Source organism: Nuphar pumila, chromosome 3 (genome assembly GCF_984573655.1).
Source record: "Nuphar pumila chromosome 3, dmNupPumi1.hap1.1, whole genome shotgun sequence".
NCBI lineage: Eukaryota > Viridiplantae > Streptophyta > Magnoliopsida > Nymphaeales > Nymphaeaceae > Nuphar > Nuphar pumila.
Window position 1 is genome coordinate 40,326,775 of NC_143251.1, and position 9,661 is coordinate 40,336,435.

At 40.4% G+C, this 9,661-nt stretch overlaps 1 pseudogene across 1 annotated transcript; it reads left to right on the plus strand.

Moving 5' to 3' along the window:
• The first annotated feature begins 201 nt into the window (after positions 1-201).
• On the plus strand, positions 202-4,212 carry LOC149842670 (uncharacterized; annotated as a pseudogene). The gene is made up of 6 exons (XR_016430977.1): positions 202-1,014; positions 1,136-1,221; positions 2,766-2,906; positions 3,009-3,147; positions 3,454-3,512; positions 3,617-4,212. The product of XR_016430977.1 is annotated as an uncharacterized LOC149842670 (transcript).
• The last annotated feature ends 5,449 nt before the right edge of the window (positions 4,213-9,661 follow it).

The window sequence follows — 9,661 nt, forward strand, 5'->3', positions numbered from 1 at the left end:
AAAAGAAAGAGCTACTTCTATTGATCGTCTTCTTTGCAGAGATTGGGTGAGATTCTTCTTCGATTTCTTGTTCCTCTTTCTCGGACTCGTCATCAACATCATCTGCGTTTTTTTTTCCTCATCCTCCTCTTTCTCCTTATTCTCCTCGTCTTCTTCTTTTTTTCCTCCTTTTTTATTAACATTTTTCTTTTTCTCCCTCTCATGTTTCCTGCGTCAGGCTCGATCCTGCATCATGAGGGCCTCGCCTGCCTCTACAGGGGCTTCGGCACCTCCCTTATGGGGACCATCTTGGCCTGGGCTCTCTACATGACCTCCCTAGAGATCACCAAGAGCAATGCCGTGGCCGGGACGAGCATTGCCGTGGCGGCGCAGCTCGTGTGGACACCGATGGACGTCATGAGCCAGCGGCTGATGGTCCAGAGCGAGAAAGGGTTGAAGACCAAGTACAGGGGAGGGATCAATGCCTTCTGGATGATCCTGTGTACGAACGGATCGAGGGTCTTTACAGAGGGTTCGGGATGTCGATCCTCACCTACTCCCCTTCCAACGCGCTGTGGTTGGCATCCTACTTGGTGACGCAGAGAGGGATCTTGGGAGACGTTAATTTCTTGGACAGTAAGGAGGAGAAGGGAGGAGGAGGAGCAGGGTGGAAGCCTGGTTCGAAGGCGGTAGTGGTGGTGCAGGGGATGAGCGCAGCCGTGGCAGGAGGGGTAGCCGCGCTCATTACCACGCCCCTCGACACCATAAAGACGAGGCTGCAGGTGTTGGATGGGGAAGAGAATAGGATGGTGACGGTGGGGCAGACGCTCAGGAACCTGGTGAAGGAAGGTAGATGGACTGCCAGTTACAAAGGGTTAGGGCCGAGGTGGGCTTTAATGTCCTTGTCCGCCACCACCATGATCACTACCTACAAGTTTCTCAAGCGTCTATTGGCTAAGAATCTGGAGAGATCGACTTAATGAGAGGATTAGGATAGGAGCAAGAAAAAAGAAAGAAGTGAAAGAAGAGTTTTATGTAAGTTCTTCCCTTTTTTTGGTGTTTGCATCGCATGCTTCATTTATGCTTCTCCTCATCTGTTAATGTAAATACCAAAGCATCTCATTTTCCTCTTTCTCTTTGTGTTTTGCAACTTAAGCGGGGATTCCCCATGAAAATGTTCCCCAACCTCCACCAAAGCATGCTTTTGTGTGGGTCAATTCAAGTCGGATGCAGCTAGAAGCGGTAAATTCCTTGCTTCCTCTTCAATTCTTTATTTACTAATTGCATATGTTTAGTTTTCTTGTTGATCTAATCTGCTTGTGAACCGTTATATTTTGTGCTTAAGTCTCTCATTTGATTAATGAAATGAAATCTTATTACTCATCCATAGAGCACCACTGTCTTTTATTGTAGACAAGCTTGCCTTTTGTTTATTTTTTTGGGAATAAGATACACAAGTTTTCTTTATTGATAAACATAGACTGAAAGAGGATGTTCATTTCTTATTTGGTGTTTACTCGTAAAAAGAAAATTGTTGCCCTCACCATCTATATGAGGCAACAAATAGCTTGGCCATTGTGTATGACTTGTTTGTTGTTTTTGTGGTTATAGCCTAGGAAAAGCATGGCGATTCCTTTTCTATCGCTCTTTCTATAATTCTATCATTATTTTGTTTATCATAGGTTTCTCTTTCCAGCATGTTTAGCAGCTTCCTCGATGACAATACTCTCTCTCTCATTGTATTTCCCCATCACTATGGCCTTGATTTACATTTAGAAATTTGGGGTTTTGCATGATTCATCTTTTTCTTTGGTTTTATGGTGTATTTGATGTGAATGACATGCGTTTTGAATTGAATATCACTGTGGCCAGATTTTTACTGATTTAGGGTTGACTTATTTCAAATTATTTCCTATAAATTTTGTGCCTTTCTTAATTGATATCAATGATGTGGTGTTTGAGCACAAATATGAATCTTCTGTTTAATATAGGTCAATTCTGTTCTGATTTTTTTTCTTTTTTGTAGTTGTACTGGAAGTGCCACTATATATATATATATATATATAGATAGATAGAGAGAGAGAGAGAGAGAGAGAGAGAGAGAGAGAGAGAGAGAGAGAGAGAGAGAGAGAGAGAGAGAGAGAGAGAGAGAGAGAGAGAGAGAGAGAGAGAGAGAGAGATTTTTCATGAACATCGACTGCTGGTGGTTTGCTCATATCCCCTGGATTATGGGTGTGCAATGTTGCATCACCCTACCATGAAGAATACAAAATTCTTTACTGTTGAATCAATTTTTTTTGCTAGATGTTTTTGCTTCTTTTTTGTTTTTGAGCTCTTTTTCACATGCACACATTGGTGTAAACTATCCAAACATGGGCCAACACTAGGCTGCAGGATTCATGTTATAGTTGTGCTTGTATTTGTAGGTTTTTGTTTTTATTTTTTCTCTTTCATAACTTGTTTTCTTTGAAAAAGACTGTGTACATATGCGACTGAAAGGTGTACGATGCCTGACCTTTTCCCTCAAGATAAATGTCTTAACCACCAGTAAGGGCCTAACCATCAGAGAAAGGAATTTGGACAAAGAGATGAGTGGTCCGACCTTGACCAGCTGAGTCTTTGATTTCTTGAACATGAATTGTTAGCTGAGTGACCAAGTCTGGACAATTTCATAACAAGCCAAGCTTATGCTGCTTGTGAACAGCTGATCTCATTTATCATCTTAGAATTGCTTACCCCCATAAGTAGGATCTAATGAATCCACTACTTTCTCTTTCTATGCATAGGGTATTGAAAACTCGGGGAAATACCCCCAAATATGGTCTTATCTTTCATTCATCTTTTATTGGTCGTGCTTCTGCTCGGAACAAGGGTCGCTTGGCTCGATACCTTGCAAATAAGTGTTCAACTGCAAGACTGCTTTTCTGGTAAGCTTTTATTTGTTGTATATTATAGTTAGCCTTGTCACTGTATAATCATAATTGTTTTTCAAGTTGTACTGGCTGACATTGATACTCCCATGTAAATAGAGACCAACACCAACATTTTTGGTGAAAAGCTCCGAGAACAGGTGAAGGAGAGGTTAGACTTTTATGACAAGGGAATTGCTGCTCGAAAGAATGTTGATGTGATGAAAGCAGCTATTGAGAGTGCACTCAACCAAAACAGGTTATGTTACTCATGCAGGTTATGGTTGTAATAAAAGTACCATCAATTATGCTAACTGATACAAGGTCTCATATGCTACTCAAGAATTGTTAAGGGCAAAACAGGAGATGTGTTTATGTCCTCAAGGACTTGAGATAAATGCTTAAATGTACTGTAGAAATTCTGATTCGCTCCTGCTTTATTCATGTAACTTCATGGATTCTTTTGCTTAAGAACTATCTTATGACATTTGGAAATTTTAAAACCATGTCATAGACAGTTGTTATTCAGTTGAGTTCTACTTGATATTGTGTTTTTGTTTTACAGCTGTTGGGTTAAATATCCTCCGTGAAAACAATATTCTTCATCGCGATCTGAAGCCCCAGGTTGGTTGTGATGTTTTACTTATTCTATGACTTGTGACTTGATCAATCATGTGCATTATGTTACAAAAATGTTTTTCCAAGTATAATTATTGGTTAATTTGTAGTTGTTGAAACCATTGGATGCAGAATCTTCTCCTTTCTTCTAATGATAATCACACTAGTTTAAAGATAGCTGATTTTGGATTTGCAAGGTGAGTTTTAATGATATTTACAGTTTTTTATTTTTTCTTTGTTCAATATGCAAACTAGACATCGTGGAACATCTCACAAGAACTATGAGGAATTCTTGATTGGGTTTTGCTAGTGACAGTTGTATTAACTATTCTTAGCTGATCTAGCAATGTTGTTGATATTTCTAAATCTTGTTTATGCTATTCTCATGGACATATCTACCTTGCGCTCTCATGATTTTTGATGTACCATTTTTAATTTGACTATAGTGATCATGTGGTATTGATGAACTATTATTTTGATGAGCATGATAGTGATATAACCTTTTTTGGGTTAACTTTCAGATGCTGGGTGAAAGTCTCTTCCCTCTTATGTGACTGGCATGCTACTTGAGATGGACCAGCCGGAGATGCTGCACTTGCTGTAGTCTCCAGAGGCCTTGAGAGAAAAAGTTGCGGAGGCAATGGAAGTCCTGCCGAGTGTTCAACAGCAGCAAGGAAACCCCCTGACTGATCAGTTGGCTGGGTTGCCTTTGAATGACTCTCCAGTTTCTTGATCATAGTAGGTTATCTTGGCTAATCTTGCATTGCAGCACTTCAATCTAGTCATCCTTGATCAGACATTTTAGTAGCTAGCTATTTAGGGATCTATTTGCTTGCTTTTGGATAATTTTTTTCCTTTCTTTTTTATCATTTTAGATAAACCTTGCAGCTGGTTGTTGCTCGAAGTTTTGGATTCAGTATCGAGAGATTTATATTTGCTGGTTATTTGGTATTCGTCTTTGTTTCTCTTTCGGGGATCTCTTTATAATTTCATAATTAAGTATTTATTTTGTTGATAATGACGACAAGTGATGTGCCATTTGGTAAATGAATAACTAAAAAAATACCAATAACTATGGCCATGGGCCGTAGTTAATAGTCATCCTAAAGTCATTAACCACAACCCCTGGTCGTACTTAATAGTCAGCACTAACTATGGCCAACGGCCATAGTTAATAGTTTTTCATTACCTAGTTTGAGTCTGCAGTGCTATGCTCATTTACTACAACCATATTCGCTACGGATACAATTGAATAAGAATAATATGAATGCTTAACTCTATTATAACATACAACATTTAAATGTTTAACACTGTTATAATAAACAATATTTCAATTGAGAAACATTTAACGTGCACAAAAGCAATATTGAACATTTAACAATGTGATAACCTTAAACAATCAGTGGAAATGCATACCTAAACATTGGGAGACAATTTATAGTACAATCAATCAACCTGACAAGATGGATCCATGCTCAGGAACGTAGTTGTGTTCTTAGAGGCTATCAATAAGTCTAATGCCTTCACACACGTGAGATGGGTAATCTCACCAGTATCCAACATTTCTTTTAATACAACATTACATTGTGTTGCCATTTTGCAGGGGTTAGTATCGTTGATTTTCTTCACATATTCACAAAGGTTGTATAGCATATCCACGACCTGATCATCATTGTGATGTTTGCGCTTTCCTTGATTTGAATGCTTGTTGAAAGATCAGGTCACATACTCACAAAGGTTGTATAGCATATCCACGACCTGATCATCATTGTGATGTTTGTGCTCTCTTTGATTTGAATGCCTGTTGAAACATAAGGTCATGCTTGGTGGTAGGCTATTCATGGGTGTCTCATCACCTGGAGCTTATGATAATGAGTTTAGTTCCTCTATGCCATGTTCGATAGGAGATGGTGTTAGTTGTACTTCGGATATGATGGTCCTATAACTGCATGTATCAGTTGATTATCCATAAATCTCTACAGCATGTTCATAATATCTCCATTTGTCTGGTTTATTATAATTCTTTTATGTTGAGTTTTTTGTTACATATTCAACTCATATTTCAGTATCTACCACAAGCATCTTTAGTTCACTATCCCATTCCAAATCCCAAAGTGTTCCATTTGGTTCATTATTGTTAAGTTGGGCCTGACCCACCTTAACTTGTTCTTGATTTTTTTCTAGATCAAATTTCTCCTTTATTTTACTCTCCACCATCCTCATAGCCTTTTATTTTAAACCCCCTAAACATTTCTTTCCAGCTATTCTTCTAGACTACTTTAACACGCAGTCGAATAAATAGTCTACCTGGAGTATACTTCATTGCATTTTTTCAGTCTGGCTAGGCTATACTACTTCTCGTGCTTTACTCAGCCATTTTGAACATTTGCATTCATAAGTATAATTTTCATCGTAACACTAACAAACACATTAGAATAATAAGTGAAGATTAATTGTGCAAATTGTCATTGAAAACAAAGAAAGAAAATATCAATCGATTTCTAAATGGGAGTACAAGAAAATAGCAAGATTTGGTAACTGTGACATATATGTGTGCACATGTACCTACGTATCTATATATGTACTATGCAAGCAACTGGAAAGAAATGAAAACCTGAAATAGCAAGACAAATATTAGTACTTCCTACCCTTAAACATATATAACAAATCATACATTTAACATGAAGTTGGCTAATGGGATACATACACCATACACCATGCATTGGGAAAAGAAAAAAGAAAAAACCATCCAAAACTCCATGGACACCTGCCTTACCTTTTGACATAAGTGAATCACCATATTACTATCTTAAAGCATTTTGGCTGAGGCAACTTAGTTATAGGTTGAAACCAAAACATGAAATTGCCCCTCTTCTGATATATAGGCATGAGACAATAGTTGTACACTTGATAAAACTGTATAAATCTCTACACCATGGTATTTTTCTGAAAAGCAAGTTTTTCAAACAAATATGCTAGTTTTTCAAAATAAATGGGAATACAAATAACTATTTAATTCTAGATAAAAGGACTCAAAACACATACCACATTTGATTTTTTGCATCAAAAAGTTGAGAGCCAAGGACTACGAGAAAAGGCAATATAAGAAGTATGAGAAATCTTCATTCATTGAAACTGTTTATGGAAGCCTAAGCAACTTCTTGAATCTTCAGAAAATGAGATTTAATCAGGTGTGCTTGCATTCCTTGTCTGGAATTTTTGCTAGAAGCTTTATCAAAAGCTTGGAAAACTAAGTTTTCACTCCTGTACTGTCACATCATGTCAAAACAGAACTTGAACTACATGGATTTTTCCATCAACCTTCCTTAGCGAGCTCGACAATACTATCACGGTGAAATGCATTCTGGGCCTGTGGGAAGCACTCATTGCCTTGTGGGCAAAAAGAAAAATGTCCAAAAAAGGAAAGAGAGCTTATCGTTCACCAACCCTAATCAATCACCAATGATTACAATACAAAACCCCTAAAAAAATTGGGGGTTTACTAACCTTAACTTGCATTCCCTCAATAGATTGAAAAAATGGAGTTTAAAATGCAAAATCAAGAGAGAGGTTTGTCGGAGGGACCGGAGAGAGAGGACCGCCAGAGGGACTAGAGAGAGAGGAGCTTGCCCTGCGCATCAACGGACAAAAGAGGTTTGCCAGAGGGTGAGAGAGACGAGATGAGAGAATGGGAGTTTGGGTCAGGGTGAGAGACCAAGAGAAATGGGGTTTTGGGGGGGGGGGGGGGGGGGGAGGGGTTTAGAGCGAGAGAGTGTGGGTGGTTAATATTTTTTTTGCTTACGTGTTTGTTCCCCGTCCCTATTCTTTTTGCAACAGGGGGCTGGAACGGTATTTGCTGCGATTTCTGGACGCGGCGGACAGTGTTCCATGCATCTGCCGTGTCCCATGTTTGTTAGAAAACATGTAACGAATGGCCATTTCGTCCCGTGCAGTGTACGGGACGTGCCCTCAAGGAATGCCTGGACTTGGGAACCCTTGATTCAAGAGAGGTGAACGCGTTCCTACGGACTATCCCCCCATACGTTGCTTGAAGCGTGTGAAGAGAGAAAGTCCTTCAGCTTCCCTTTCCTATTCATCAAACAGCCTAACGATGACACGAAGAAGCTATGAGGAGCCCTTCGACCTATTTCAATCGGCATTAGAACAACCATTAAAACCTGCTTGCGAGCCCGTTTGGAACATATCGAGCTCCAAGCCCTGGTTCCGTAATCTTGAACTGCTTCGTGAAGCTTTGGCTGCTTTGGGCATGCATCATCTAACAAACCAGACGAAGAGACTCGAGAAGTCCCCTCTCATTTTTTTTTTTTTTAAGGAAAGGTAACTCAGTTTTATATATTCACATACATAACAATACTTACAAAACTCTATACAGAATAAACAACCCTGGGCGAACACCAGATGATGAGAAGCCACTTGCTGCCCTGGTTTAGCCTCTTCCACTTTAATCATTCCCTGCTAATACCAAGTTGGGCCAGCTTGTTAGAAATCCCCCCTCTCGTTGAACAATCAATTCTTTGAAAACCTTTCATCACTGATCCAGTCATGTCTTAACGAAGGGGCCCTTTATTCCGGCGACGTGATTAAGTTCATCAAGCAGAGGATCTAGATGAGCCTGGCTGGTTGAAGGTAGAGAAACCAAGTGTGAGAAATCATGGAAGGCGCTCCTGCAAAAGGTCCGAAACTCAAAAGCTAGATCTTGTGATTACTGCATGGTGTGGCTTTTGCTGCACATTGAGCTTCTGAAGAAGAGTCATATGCAGAGCGTGTGATCTTGCCGTGACCATGAACAATCTGAACCTAACGGTTTGTGACTGGTTACGTGCAAACAAAGAAAGCGCGAGGTCGATGAACAAGCGTTTCGTAAACATGTCAATGACGAGAGGGTATCCTTCAACCCTCTGCCCTTCATCAAGGACGATCATATAGCAGCCCCACGCAGCCAGTTAAGATTGGATCCTTATGGGTTTCTTTGGTGAAGGAAAACTATAAGGAGGCGTCGTCAGTTGCGAGTAGGCCTTCGTCTTCATCAAGTCTGCCATTGAACCCCCCCTGCTAACACTGGTTCTAATAATGGGCCGGAATCCGGCCAGCCATGGAGTCATCGGCGTCAACTCTCTGGTGGAAGCCCAAGAGACTCCTTTTTCAACGCAGTTAAGGTTGTCATTATTAATGCAACTACATCTTGGAACCTAAATCTGGTTGCCCATCGTCAAAACCCAAAACCGTTCAAACGCTGTACCAGATATAGGTTGGTGTCTATTTGGGACCCAACCCAACCCACATTTAAATGTTTTTCAGGGGTCCACCCGCTGCATCTGGACCCAATAACCTTTGTGGGCAAACCAGACCACTTCACCACACTGAACCCGGCCCACCTGCTGCACCTGGACCCAGCTACCAAACCTGGTCGTTTGTTGACTCAACTATACCAGACCTGGCTCACCCGCTGCACCTGGATCCAGTCCAACCCGCTGAATCTGGACCCACCGACCTTAACGGGTCGCCTGTTGACTCAGGCAAACCAGACCACATCACCACATCGAAACTGGCCCATCTTCTGCACCTAGACCCTGCGATCGACCTAGGTTCGAGTGTGGCTGCCAAACCCCTCATGGACTGGAACCTCATGCTTAAGCCCTTGAATCCTGCATTGGAATCACACTACACCCTTCCACTAGGGATAGCTTCACTGAAGAGCGTGCAGCTTTGTTGGCTGCGAAGGGGGGATCTAGGATAGCAACCCTCCATCGTGGGCAGTAACCTTAAGCTGGATTAAGGCCATCATGACTAAAGTTGTACTCAGTCAAATCATCAGGACAGCATGAGTGGCTCTTGAAAAATCATATGTTTCTCATTCAAGTCTTAGAATCATGCAAAGATCTCTACGATGTTAGTAAAGGAGATAAGTCCATGATAGAATTTTTGAACCAATCTGATTCTTCAAGTGAAACAATTTCTGATGTTGATCTTGCTCAATATACATTGAATGGTCTCACCCATGAGTATGAAAGTTTTGTCACTACTGTGACTACTCTTGGAAGCTTTCTTCATTTTATAGATTATATGATATGTTTCTAAATCAAGAAAAGTGAATCCAACTATTAAATCAGAGATCCTCTCAAGACACTTTTGTC